Raw genomic sequence first — 15,449 nt, 5'->3', positions numbered from 1 at the left:
TTCCACAAATCTTTGTTGTAATTTCCATAGCTTTGTAATTAAAGTATCTAATTTCCATGATATTTTGGTAATTTTCATCACGATTAACCTAAGTTAACTACTTGAGTGTGTCCTGGATAACAGACAACCACCAAATTACCTTCAAAGGCGCACTTTTCGGTAATGTAACGAGTAAACTATCAATTAAGACAACCCTACCCCTAGTCGACCAAAATTCTGGGTACGGCTTTGCCGACATATTTAGATAGAAATCAATTTTTTCATCAGTTTTTTTTCTATTCCCGAAAAATAATTTATTACTAAAAACTGTCCAAACAAACTGGATTTTTTTTTTTGAAAACTTGTTATTTTGCAATCTATCCCGGTTTCCTGAAATTATGAATAGTAAGCCTCGGAAGCCGGTCCGAGGAATTGAATAATTCTTAAAAACCACTTATACAGGGCCTCTCAAGAATAATATCCTTATCTATCCTCATAAACTTAAAGAAATTTCCAAATGAGGTACAAAGTACAAAGCCTCTTATTTTTTCAACATAAAATAAATTCTAGAATCTCCAACAGAAATTTGCATTTTTTCCAGATAAATATACAAATTTTCCCCTTGTCATTTTACGACTTTTCTCTTTCTTCTTCTTTATGTTGAAAAATCTATGTTTATGACAAATGAATGTGACTTTGATTCGATTACAAATACGAGAGTTTATGCTTCCGTAATAATCTATAGGTGTAGGATGAAGATCTATAAGAGCTAATTTGATAAATAGCCTTGTCAGCTGACAGCAAAGAGAACTCAAATTGACAAGGACGTAAAATGATTTTATACAAGGGGAAAAGATGGAGATCAACAGTATGTATATATTAGAATATCACGGTAAAGTCTAGAGAGGGCCATAAGCTCCATTAAAGGGTCAAGTTTTTCTTATCTGCAGCTTCTTCACTTGAATTCACTCAAGTAAGGGAAGGGCAACTTCCAAACTAGCTTTGTTCAAACTCTATTGCCTGATTAGCATTGCAAAACCATGCAATGCTAGTTTCATGGACGGCCTAATACCGTCCGGAAGAAGCCGACCATAGGACGAGGAACAATAATTAGGACTGTAGAAGCATCCGTAAGTTCCAATCTATCATTTGGAGCCAAAATGTGGCCCACAATGGCAGCAATACTGAGCCAACTCAATAGCTCCCAGAATAAATAACTCATTCAACCTTTGGGTCTCTGGAACCGGTAATATCCATTCAATAGCCTTTTCCCGCTCAAGTTACCAAGTAGACTTAGTAGGTGCGAGCATCTGCAATTCTGTTGTGACACAAAATTCGCATGCTGGTCAAACTAGGCTCAGTTCCTCTAGAATGGATTAATTTCAAAAACAAAGTTTTACAGAATATCTGTAGAATTCTTACAAATAGCGATATACAGTAAACATTAAAACGGACTTTTTTCTATAGGAAAAACTTTGTTTTTTATGGCACTTGCTATCTACCAAGTGACATAGCGATCCCAAATTTTGTCGGTCGGTCTGTCTGTCCCGGTTTTGCTACTTTAGGCATTTCCGGGTAAGCTAGGACGATGAAATATGGCAGGCATATCAGAAACCAGACCAGATTAAATTAGAAATTTTCACTTCCCTGATTAGACCATCTGGGGGGGGACCTAAAATCTTGGAAAACGCTTAGAGTGGAGGGATCGGGATGAAACTTGGTGGAAAAAATAAGAACAAGTCCTATATACGTGATTGACATAACCGGAACGGATCCGCTCTCTTTGGGGGAGCTGGGGGTTGTTAATTCGGAAAAATTAGAAAAATTGAGGTATTTTTAACTTAAGAACGGGTGACCGGATCTTAGAGAAATTTGATATTTAGAAGGAACTTATGTCTCAGAACTCCTATTTCAAATCCCGACCAGATCTGTTGATATTGGGGGGAGTTGGAGGGGAAAATGTCGTAGATACGTGATTGACGTAACCGGACTGGATCCGCTCTCTTTGGGGGAGCTAGGGGGTGGGGTTCAGTGCTTTGGCAAGTTTGGTGCTTCTGGACGTGCTAGGACGATGAAAATTGGTAGGCGTGTCAGGGAGCTGCATAAATTGACTTGATAAAGTCGTTTTCCCCGATTCAATCATCTTGGGGGGGGGGGCTGAAGGGAGAGGAAAAATTAGAAAAATTGAGGTATTTTTAACTTACAATTGGGTGATCGGATCTTAAATTTTGATATTTAGAAGGACCTCGTGACTCAGAGATCTTATTTTAAATCCCGACCGGCATTAAGCCTCTGATTTTCCTTTTAAAGCAATCTATTGATTCTTAGAATTTTGCTAGAGGTCATACCATATGAGCTCTTGGCTCTTCTAACCACGTCAAAAGTGCCATATGAGCTCTTAGCTCTTGTTTTTATTGAGTTTTGTTCATTTTTTTGTATACACACAAAGAAACTAAAAAAAAATGTTTGTTTAATGAAACTAAAGATTCCAATATGATTTTTTTGTTGTAAAGGACATTAAATCTAGGTTTTACTTCTGAAATCTCTTAAATAATCGGGCAAGATGTGTAAAACTTCATCACATAAATGTAACACCTCGGGGGTATGTCATTATCCATTATTTTGAGAATTTGCAACATGAAAAATTCAACATTTTCATAAAAATGGAAATAAATAGTCATTTATTTATTAGGTAGTTTTTTCCACAAACCATTTTTAAAGTATTTACTTGATAAAAGGGGTTAGGGGGGAGATAGAGTATAAGAAGGAATTGTGAACCTTCGGTTAAGGGTGGTCAACCTTGGAGATTTTAATAGAACCCTCGTTATGGTTCTCAGACTTTTCACTCCAGAAATGGCACCACACGAGTCTCTTTGACAGCTTCCTTCACTTGGATCTAGTTGAAACATTCAGTCAAGTGTTTTCAAACTCCCCCTAGCCAATATCAAGATTGTCAACCTTCAGGGATCTCTAATTTCATATGATGGTAGCAGATTAAATTAAAAAAAAAAAAAAAAGACATGGTTTTTTTCCAGACAGGCGGCTAACTGTAGGGTTTTATACCATGAACAAGCAATTGGGTCTTCTAAAATTTGATTTCCTTAGTATTTTGACCCTCTTTGGGCAAAACTTTATGTTTTATGATACAAAACGACACAAAGCGCCACTCTGATGTGGTTTGTCAACATAGGAGTCGAGGGCCAAAGCTTCTCTTTATGGTTTTAGGCCATGGAAAATTGATTGGAAATCATAGGATTCCCATTCTAGGGTATTTTGGCCCTCTTTGCATGAAAATTGACGATTTATAGCAAAAAATGATAGGAAACACCTCTCTGTGATGGTTTGCCAAGATGGACGGCTCAATAGGTCCTGCTTACGGTTTTAGACAATGAAAAACTGATTGGCTATCTTAGAATTTCTATTCTATAGGATTTGATGTTTTGTGACACAAGGAGGCTTTGATGTGGCGCAATCTCTGTTGCTACTTAAAAAGAGCACTAGATGTGGCGACTTTCTTTCAAACGAACCATCTTCCAACATGGTACGACGACTGGTTCCATATGATCATTCCTAGGGGAAAACAAACCAAAGGAGACACATCAGCGCTTCCCGTGGAAAAAACCAATCTTCCTTGTTGTTCTTAGTGTGGATTCTTCCTTTAAATCTACTGTGAAGGGTTTTCAGTCATGGCGATCTCAACCGTAGACTTCTTATTTCAACCTGGCGTCATTTTGGAGGGGGCTCAGGCTCTTTTTCAAAATCCCTGTAAATTTATTTTCACACTAATCCTCTAATCAAAATAGTATTCATTATTCTTCAATCCGATACAACTGACAATTTCTTCTCATTAGACCGTTTTTTCCCGAAACGTGTTTTTCACTTTTGGTTACTATGAGTCGTGGTTCGTTCTTAACTAGATTGCAGCTATCGCAAAAACCATGAAACATCGAAGCGGTAACGCAAGTTCGGGTAGAGCGACAATCTCGAGAGATGCCTCAACGAGAGGAGAGAAATGACGAAGCTGTCAACAACCAATGGGAACGAAGACTAAGTCAAGTAGCTCTTGTGAAAACATCGCCACCTGTATTCTTTATTACTATCCTTGGGCCCCCTGGCACATAGATGCGTACACGGGGGGGATGGGATTTAGCCCATGACCCTCTTGAAATTCTGAGATTTTTCAATTAGTTCCTAAAATGGCCCGTGGAATTTTATTTTTGGCAACTTTTCATGTCTTTCACGTCCCACGATTTACTGTTTTCTGCAATTTCTTATCACTTTTTTTTTATTATTTCTTCGACTTTGTACATATTCTTAGATAAATCCTGTATATGCGGTTGCATACTTTCAACATTGCTAAATTCTGCATCTCTAAAGTTGACGTATGGCAATTAACTTGCCAAGCGGTATGAAACTAGGTCAATTCGTTAATATTGAAAAGAACCTAAAGGCACAAGAAGTATATTTAAGGCAGTTATGTTCATCTAGGAGGGACAGTGCATAACTCCTTACAATTCACTTCCTCTAAAAAATGTCATTTATAATCGTCAAACATTAAATCTCGATCACAGTAGATCTATATAAATTAAAGTATATAATGAATAATATATAGATATAAATTATTTATATACAGTGATCTTGATAGTCAAAATTGATTTCTACATCCTGAAACTTATCTAAAAAATCAATTTGCCCATAGCCAAATAGCAGATATTCAAACTTAGCAGAACAACAGTCGCATGACATTGTGATCTTGAACTACTTAACAAGTGCATATTCTAATCTTCTTATATACAAGCTTATAATACTAATCTGCTTTGCGAACCGGACCTGAAATTTGCAAATATACCAGTTTTGATGTCAAATACCTGCCTAGTTAAAGGTTTCATAATCCTTGAAAATAAAAAAAAACCTCACCAGCTTTAGCACAACGACCGGTTTCTTACTGCTTGCACAAGAAACACATCCACGATGAGATTTTACTAATAGGCCTACAAGAATTAGCTAGCGCTAATTTAAGCTAATCAAACTAAAATGTTTCGATTGGCTGAAAGATTCTATGGAAAATTCTGATTGTGATAAATTAGCTCTAACTAAATCACAGTATTAGTAATATCTGCAAAATGAAATCGAAAAACACATTTGGCTTGAATGAATAACCTCAGTTAAGATATTCTACTTATTAAGCATTAACTCCCTATTTCATGTTCGAAAAGCTCTCTATAAAAAGACCCTATCCAGGAGGGGGGTGCTTGGTTTGAGCCCCCCCCCCCCCCAAAAAAAAAAAATTGTCCGGCTCTTAAAGAAGTAACAAAAATACACATAAAAATTGTTTTATGCATGTTTGATTGTTTTTGTAAAATACACTCCCCCCCCAAACAAAGATTCTGGATACGCTCTTGTTCCTTAACATACTTAAAGAGCTTTTCACATTTTTTAATATATTTTGAGAGCTTCAATGGCTTTCACGTGTTCATTTATTTCTTATAAAGCTAGTTTCACTACGGCTACTGCTTCATAGGAAAAAGGATTTAGGTTCACAATATATTTTTCAACAGACACAGTTTACAAGTTGTTTTGTTTTGAGCCAAGATCAAAAACCAGCCACACCCACAGGAATCTAACCAATTTATTCTAATAAGTCAATCAAAAGCTAGCATTATTTAGATGAAAAGACATGTTTTGTAATTATTTCCTTAAAAGCTCACTGATCTGTGACGCAGTTGACTGTAAGTATTTAGTGTTGCGTATCACCGTTCTCGAAATTAAAAGGTTTGACCCACATGTTCCCAATTTTTAAGGAGAGCAACGATTATAATTTTAAAGCCATACTTAAATGTATACTTGGGTTTTATCACTGTAAGATACTATTTGATGCCGTATTTATGTATTATCTTTTAGCACATAAAAATCATTTAATGTAGGGTCCAGAGCCATATCCGGTATTTTTGTTCAGGCGAGGGTGTATTTTTTTCGGGGTGGTTTTACAAAAAAAAAATTAAAACGCTCAAAAAGGTATATTTATAGATTTTTATTACATTTTTACGACTTGGACAAACATTTCAGAGGGGGGATTCATACCCCTTAATCCCTTCCCTGAATACGGCCTTGGTAGGGTCCCTCCTGGAAGAGAGAAAGTGGCGCTTGAAAGCCATCTCGAGAAGGATGCTACGCTGTTTTTGGTCGTTCCTGGAAGATCTTTGATCCAAAACATTGAAAAGGTCGTCGTGGACAGGCACCGTTGTCAACTTATGCGCCAGCCAGCCTGGGAAGGCCTATGTCTAACTGGGTTTTCTACAATGATGGATTGATTGGCTTGCTCAGAATCCTTGTATACAAGACTTAATTTTTTGAGAGTTTTCAGGGCACAGACACTGCAAAATCAAGGATGAAAGAAGAGATTATAACAATTGGTACCGCTACCTAAAATGTGATTGAAGCAGTTAAGTAGACGTCAGTAAAAATGTTCTGATTCCCAGTCCAGGTACAACTGATTTTGTTATTCAAGACATTCTTCTTCATGTCTGTGGAGCTTATGATGCAGACAGAATAATTACTATATGTAACACATGTTTGCTGCTTTAACTGGACAGGCCTATTACTTAAAGAAATAGCACATTTGACATGTTACTCGCATCTTTTTATCAATTTTATATTTGGCGCGCCGCAGTAGGTAACTCACATCCACCGCTGACCAACTGGTTCGAATCCGAAGCCATTAGACATAGCTTGTCAGACACTGAATCTGGCACATGCAAAATGAGCGGTCCAAAGCTAAAAACAGATGAATATATGCTACCCACTGATCAAGTAGAAGGATTGCTGGTTTGCATTAATAATTGATATAGTTAAGTTTGTACCCATACATCTTATATTTCTGTCTTTGCAATGCATTGAATTGAGAAGTGAGGTATTGAATTCTACCAATATAACGTGTAATATATATCTTTACTACATATTCGCGTGATCACAACTGAAAAATCTTGCTAAATAACATGGATACTCCTTATTTGTCCTGTCTTTGTTCTTCTTTATCCCTGTTTTATTTTGTCTTATTTATACCTATTCTGTTTCGTCTCTGCACCGTTCTGTCATTGTTATATTTCTCATGTACCGTACTGCAATGGAATCCTTCTCCGTGTATCGTCTAAACACCACTTAGAAAATAATTTCCAAAACCTCATTATAAAGGATTTGACAATGGCAATCTATAAAGGAAAATTATTCCCATTTTGATAAGAGAGAAAATTTCCTATTGGTACAATTTACCCAGGAAAGTAATCCATGGAGCCCACAGTGAATTCTAATTGCATTTCAGATACTATTGACCCCCCTCAAGCGATATCGATGGTCTGCAAAATGCTGTCGGACGTGATCTGATTTCACAACAACTACATTTCGAAGTACTATAATAGTAAACTTTGGTGCTTTCTAAGTTTAGTTTCTAATTAAAATTAATTATATTTTATATTTTTACGTAAAGAAGTAGATATATGTTTCCTTTTTTATTTGAAAAACAAGAAAAAATGACATTTTCACAAGATAGCAAACGACGGAGTAAACTGACAGTGAATTCTAATGGTATTTGAGGTGCTATTGACCACCCTCAAACAGTGCCGATCTAGTCCACAAAATGCTCGATGAAGTGATCCGATTACGCGGGTATGTTTAGTTATGTTAAGACGTGGTATAATTAGGGTCACAAACGTAGTCCACCAGTCCCATGGATCGCACCAAGTTGAAACAGGGAAATCATACGTAAAATATAGATTTATCAAAGATTATAATTTTTGGTCGTCCATCTGAGGCCAAACAAGAAGCAGGACATCATTGAATAAAACGGCAAAAAGTCATTATGAGGGATTTAGAGTAAATTAAAACTTCACGTGAGGGGATATAGAGTGAAACTTTGAACAGATTGACGTCGATGAGGAGCGTGTACAGCTGTGTTGGCCTTAGGCCGTTCGGTGCTGCAATGAAATGTTGGCAGCAGTTGTAGTACTACATGGAATTATAGGGAAAATACTGAGATTCTGCGGAGAGGCATCTGCCAGCTTTCCTCAAAATGTAAATATCAGGACGGCACAATAGCATGCTAAAGAGCAAAATAATCCATTACAGGAAGCCTGACTTCAAAAACTAATAGACTTTTATACGGTTGTTCGACACCAAATTGGCTGGGCGCGACAAAGAATTACATTGGTTTCGTTTTATACTTTTCTTCCTTGGGCCTGGTCAATTTGGTCTAGAAGCCACCTAGGTTAGTCTAACAATCACCTTAGACCATACACCAATTTAAATATTCTTATTATTCTGGCATTTTTGGCCCGACTCAGGCCAAAATTGTCACTCTGTGGCAGAAGCACAAGCTTCTTAAGGCGTTATTTGTTTTGCTAAAAAAGGACATTAAAATTGAAAAAAAAAATATTTCGATTGAACGCCTCTATTTCCTACTAGCGTTGGTTTGTCAGGATCACTCCCGGAAAAATTACACACCAAAAATAAATTCTGGGGGAATCTGATATTCCAAAAGTGAGTTTGGAAACCATCATGTTTATAATTGACGGGGATAATAATAGCTTTTGAAGAAGATTAAATAAATAAAAAACAAGTTTTTTTAACTGCAAGTAAGGAGCAACATTAAAACTTAAAACGAACAGAAAATATTCCGTATATGAAAGGGGTTGCCCCCTTCTCAACGCCTCGCTCTTTACGCTAAAGTTTGACTCTTTCTCACAACTCTACTTTTTAAAACAATAAAAAACTTTAAAAAAAACACGCATCCGTGATCTGTCTTCTGGCAAAAAAAAAAATACAAAATTCCACATTTTTGTTGATAGGAGCTTGAAACTTCTACAGCAGAATTCTCTGATACGCTGAATCTGATGGTGTGATTTTCGTTAAGATTATTTGACTTTTAGGGGGTGTTTCCTCCTATTTTCTAAAATACGGCAAATTTTCTCAGGCTCTTAACTTTTGATGGGTAAGGCTAAACTTGATGAAACTTCTATATTTAAAACCAGCATAAAAATGCGATTCTTTTGATGTAACTATTTGAATCAAAATTCGATTTTTTAGAGTTTCGGTTACCATTGAGCCGGGTCGCTCCTTACTACAGTTCGTTACCACGAACTGTTTGATAAGGATTGTTCCGTAGAATCTTAATTTTGGGAGCTTACAACGGCAATCAAAGGAGTCAAATTAACCTTGACTGGGATGCCCACTTAATTGGATAATCTGTCTTGGCTTTTTTCTACAATTGGCCATGACTTTGACTTTTCTCACAACTATTCCCTTTTTTTTAATTCTTTTTAATTCGGATTTTCATCATCGTCTTACTCTTTCTGCATAAAAGCATACGAATATTATCCTGTATTTCATATTTAAAATCTTTCAACGATAAGGGAGGGGATTCCCTCCTTTCAGCAGCCATCCTTGACCGTGTCCGTACGCAGGAATCTATTTCGGAGAGGGCAAACATTTGAAAAAACAATTCGAGACAAGTTAAAAAATGTAGACCAAAAATACCCTCTTGCTGTAACCCTACTCCCCCTCAAAGAAAAAATATATACGGAGCCCTTTTAAAGTTTGAATGAAGCAATGTCAGAATATACATAAATAAATGAAATATCCAACGAATCTACTAACTCAAATGAACCTATCAATTACTGCCTCTCTTATCCGTTCATTTACTATGGCTGGCGTATAGCTTGTTTTTCTTAATTCTAATACTAATGTGTTTCCAGGTTTAGCTGCTAAGACCTAACAATAAAAGATTTTTCAGAAGAAGAAAGTTCAACAAATTTTGTTTTATTTATCTTGGGTCTACCCGCCCCCCATTTTTCTCAAACGCATTCAATCAAAATTTTGAGATAGCCATTTCGTTCAAAATAGTCCGAAAGTCAAATAACCATGCCTCCGCTTTTGACAACCCCTCTTTGCAGCCCACTGGGCGAGGGTTGTAAGCTATGCAGTTGTACATTGTTAAGGTATGAGCTTTTTATGGGAAGGGTGGTCGTATAAATTTCGGAGGGAAGCCGATACCTCAAAGGGTGCCTTTTGATGTCAAAAATCCTAACTCTCAATGAGCGTTCAGGTAAATACAGAATCATAGTTGTAAGGGAAGGGGGTTGAGGTAGAAATTGATATTTACTCCCTCTTGATTTCTGGGAATAATCCTGGTCCTAATCCTAGCTCTAATTGAGCCTTCAGGTAAATACAGAATTGGTTCTAAGGAAGGGACGGGATCGAGGCAAAAACTGAAATTTAATTTATCTTACTTTCTGGGAATATTTCTAGTCTACACTATTATCATGAAAGTAAAGCGTGACATTAAACCCCAAAATTTATTCCCTATTGAAGGGGGATGCCATATCCTCATCCTCAACCTTCCATCGTGGTCGAAGAAACTTCGAAAAATACTCATTCAATCGGGAATTGAGAGTTCTAATCCTTTTTTTTAAGTGGGAAGTGATTGAAGACCAACCAACCCCTGTCATAAAACTCTTTTTGATATCTGGTTCTTTTGGACATGTGATCGGCATTTTGAGGTAACTATTTTGTACTTTCTTTGTAGTTCCTCAATTTTACGTAGGGGAATTTTCCAAGGGGAGGGGGGATTATCTGAAGGAGGAATTTTTCACGATGTGTGTGTGTGTGGGGGGGGGGGAATTTTCCGGTCGGAAACGTCGTCTCCGGTTTATCTTGTAGGTTCCCAATATATAACATTTTATTTAGTCTAACATTCAAGATTTTGAAGTTAGCCCCCTGGTCTCAGGAGGGATATTGTTAAGCCGTCCCCCAATGATAAAAATTCCGGAAATTATTTACTTATTTGATCCAGTGCTTGATTCATAAAGTCCTCACTTGTCACAATTAACCCCCTTACCTCCTCCCTATGTAAGCGCCGGTCTATGAACCCCTCACTAACATATACGTCAAATACAACGTTTTTATCAACAATTGCCAAATAATCCAAATCTCAAACAGTCTGTCGTAAAATTCTTACGACTAAGACATTTTTAAGAAGAGTTCTTGAAAGGAAATCGTTAATCGGCTTTCAAAAGAAACAACTATCAATGGCAAGTTACACAATCGAAAAAGCTGTCAAAGAAAAACAAATTGACAACTTAAGCATTATTTTAAGCCTGTTTTCTGAAAAAAGAACCAATAATGAGGATATAATAGGAAGAACAGGGTCTTATCATCATAGCAATAAAGGAGTAAAAGGCATAACTAAACTAGAAATGGCATCAAATTCAGGCTACTTCAAATAAAGCAAGCTAGATCCAGAGCAAGCAAACTAGATCGTTAGCTAGCGGGCCAGATCTACTCAAGCTCTACTTGTCACCAACAAGTTCATAAGTCCAAAATCTAGATGGCAAGTGAAAAAAAAAAATCAGGTGAACAGGGATACATCTACAAACCAAACACTGATATTTTATTTCAGAAAAAGCTACCTTGACTAGTTTTGAGGTGGATAACAGGCAAATACAAGCGACAAAGTGACGATAAGGAGAAAATTTGCAAGAATCGGAGAACTTGCGGTAAATTCAAGGATCACCCTTTCTTGTCCATTATAAACGTTTGTGTGTGCAATTGATAGGGTGATCTTGCCACAATTTGTAGAGCTTGGATAAAAGATCAGAATAAACGACACAAACTAAAGGCTGATACCTACTTTCCCAGAAATTTTAGAAAAACCTTTTAACTTCCCCCGTTTTTATTGGAAACAAGAATATTTGCTTTTAATGATATTCACAGCATGTGACTTTTGAAAGTGGGGCTTTTGTTTTTAGAGTAAACTGAGCAAATTATGTTTTAAAGTTCAGGAAAAGGCAGCCCCTGCAAATATTCCAACATACCTGCTAGGAAACCACTAAAATATCAGCTTCAAGAGTTTACTTCTATCAGCTGAACCAAACGCTTGCTCATAATCTATAAAACTGTGTTCCAGCGCTATTTAAGACGAAGTCCATCATAAAGATCCATACCTGAATCATTTTGAACATAACCTTGATTAACTCCTGATTTAATATGAATCCAGCTACTAACCTCATTTCCTGCCTTAACCGCAGCAGTGTTATTCTCGCATATATCACTAATCACTTAATGTATTTGTCTGGTATAGCATACAAGGATAAGACCTTGGGTAAAGCTCTTCTATCAGCTGAATCGAAAACTTGCTTATAATCAATAAAACTGAGGACTAAAGGTGTGTGATGACTCAGCCACTTCTTAAGTATTATTCTAAGAGTAAAAACTTGGTCGAAACATCCTCTACCCTTCCTAAAACCACGCTGTTTCTCCCTGAAAACTTTATCTACAGCATAAAGCATCATAAATTATCATAGCAAGTCCAAAAAGTATCATCAAACTAGGTAATTTGCGAGCTCCAGAAAGCAGGCTACTGCCTATATAATTAGTACACTCACGCTTATCACCTTTCTTATAGAGGAGTTTGATTAGAGTTTTACTAAAAATCGCTAGGTGTTGCCCTTTTTTCAAAATTATATTCATAATCTCCAATTACTTACTTATAGCCTCAAAACCACCATATTTAAGAAACACATTTAGCACACCATCAGCACTTGAGACTTTATTATTTTTTTAATCATTTTTTTAATTAATATTTTTTTAATTTCTTTTAAATTTTTTTAATTTTTATTCGTAAAATAAATCTTCTTTTACATCCAAAATGTTCCTAACTTTTTCATTTTTTACTTTTTCACTTTTTTATTTGCTCAGGATATGGGTATTGTTCAAACGGGCAAAGTACGTTTAGAGTATACCTTTGCCCGGCCATTGGAGGATATTATAACATTAATCTCGCTTAATTAATTGGGAAACTACCCCTGATAGTGGTGTTCTATTAGACTTGGCACAATGAACACAAATCAAATAATCAATGTATTCAATTTGGATCCCTACATGTCCAAATATAAATCCTATTCCATATCCTCGTATTTCCACGGGCATATTCAAAGCGTTAACAATACCCTTATCATTGTTAATAGTAGCCCACCAAGCGTAAAGACGAGACATCGGCTATGCATCTTCACAACTTGAAAAATATTGAATTCTTGAAAATATTCGATCCTCTTGGCTTACCATATGCTTTCTACATGCCTCACACTGAAAACTTTCTTGAGCAGAGTGGAACATCTACTATTCAAAACCGGATGCGAGTACAAAATTGATCAACCAAAAGCTGTGATTTTCAAGCACCATTAAGTTTTATTTTTCGACGTCGCGGATATACTTACAGCAAATTTCTTAACATTTACAGTGACATTCCTCGATTGAACCACTTTCTAGTTGAAAATGCTCTTTCCTACCAGTATAATATAAATTTAAGTGCCCGAAGAGTGAAATGCTTGAAAAAAGTTTGTGAATTTGTTTATCAATAAGACTTGTAGGTACATAACTCTGTGTCCTTTATATTTCGTCTTCTATGCATAAGTAATCATCAAAAACGGTGAGTGGAAGCAGCTCATCAGGTTTCAACTTGTATCCATCTTTACATGCAAAGTCAGGGTCACATTTTCAACAATATAATGTAACTCGATTTTTATTATATCTCTTCGGAAAGTCAATACTACTATTTTTATTCGTATTATAAAATTCACGCGTTTCACTTTGCTTATTTGAAGCAATGTAAAACACGACATTCTCATATGATGAATCACTTTCTTGAACAGCCAAATAAAGTAGGTGTATAATCATAGTAGCGAGTATCTTCACAGCGATGCCGTAGAAACCAGACTCTCTTATTATTCCAGCAATTGAAGCGTAGACCAGGTTCTTCCTCCCAAAACAATTTAAAACCACGATGATACCAGTCGCTTAAAAATAAACTGAAATCACGTTTAGAGTTTTTGTAATCATACCATTGTAAGTATTTTCCCATTTATCATAGTGAAAATTGCAGCATAGGAGACGTCTAGTGTGAGTCACAAATATCTTTAAAGCATGAATTACACTCTTCAATTTGCACTGCGTATCGTCTATACAATTTACATGGATTGCATAATCTACAGTTTTCATTATACTCGTCAACAATAATACTATTCTCACTGGATAACCAGCTGCTCAATGTATAAAAACATAATGGACATGTTTTAAACATTTTTCAATTTTAACTGTCTCACTTCCAATTAAGGCAGCGCACGCTGCCTAAGTAAAGAGCGATGTGGGTAAATTGTCAAAGTAACTTCGAAAGGGGTTCATTCAATTGGAAATCGAAAGGGCTAGTGCCCTTTCTAATAGTCGAAAGGGATTGGAGGGCAATCATTCCCCCACGCCCATAATTTCCCCAAACACATCCAATCAAAATTTGATCAGAAAAGTGCAAATTATGTTCTGGTCTTGAGAGGCGATGGGGGGTTGTCAGTCCTACTCACGTTAATTTTTGCTTCTTTTGAGTTGGATTCGATTATTTTTTGTAATTTCTGTTCGTTTTGGATTTCATTTATTTATTAATGGTAATTAGTGGTAGTTTTGCACTTAGAATATAATTTGACTTTTTTTTTTGGCTCATTTTTGGTTTAATGGATCTCTTTACTTATCTTTGAAAAAGTGTGGTGTAGAAAGTTTTTAAAATTAATTTACCAAAAAATGGCCAAATAAAGTAGCATTGGTGTCAAAAGATAGCGCATAATATTCAATTTCAAATAATTTTCCAGAACTTTTCTTGCAGTGCCCAATAGTCCGGATTCCTTTTTCCCAATACGTTATGCAGAACGTCGTACATCACGAATGATGTTTATTTATGCGTTAATTTAAATAAGTTCCGCAGTCAACTAACCAGCATTATAATGATCTGAAGGCATTCTTGCAAAGTGCAACTATTGGAGTAGGAGCATTACGGAAGCATGTGGGCATTACGGAAAAAATTGTAGGTTTCAATTATTGTCAAAATACCAGGTTTTATTGAATGATGCAGTAAAGAAAAAGGGGAAATATTTTGAAGCCTAACAGTGCTAAAATTAACCTTGACAGGGCAAATGATATTTAAAAAAAAGGATCAGGATTGCCAACTTCCAATATTTCAAAATTAATCGGAGTCTGGCATTTTTCCGTCCTTTTGTTTATTTTTCTCTTGAAAAAAATTCTTATTTTGTTTTCATATATGGATACTTACGGCATTCTCAAACGGAGAGATTCGTTAAAAAGGCGGGACCATAATTAAACTTGCTATTTGCATACAAAAATACTAACACTTATCAAAGATATGGCAAAGACTTGGCTTTTCATTGGAGCTGAGAATCTAAAATGATAGTTTTATTTTGCAACCCTAATTATTCAATAAAAAGACAATCAGCTTTACCAGCTCTTTGCCAATCAAATATTTTGCAAAACAGATGTGTCGTAAAACGAAAATTATTTGAATCTTAAAATCAAAAGTTCTGCATCAAGCCCTTTCCCTTTACGTTTGCAAAAACTTCTAAGATGCAGAATAAGCTGTTATT

The 15,449-nt window shown here is 36.1% G+C and overlaps 1 protein-coding gene across 1 annotated transcript in view; it reads right to left on the bottom strand.

The window, feature by feature from the left end:
* LOC136033905 (CD63 antigen-like) overlaps positions 1–15,449 on the bottom strand; it is a 53,452-nt gene that overhangs the window by 21,226 nt on the left and 16,777 nt on the right. The gene's annotated exons all lie outside the window — the stretch shown is intronic.

Source organism: Artemia franciscana, chromosome 12 (assembly GCF_032884065.1).
Source record: "Artemia franciscana chromosome 12, ASM3288406v1, whole genome shotgun sequence".
Taxonomy (NCBI): domain Eukaryota; kingdom Metazoa; phylum Arthropoda; class Branchiopoda; order Anostraca; family Artemiidae; genus Artemia; species Artemia franciscana.
Note: the sequence above shows the minus strand (reverse complement) of the source record. Positions and strands in the feature narration are given on the sequence as shown.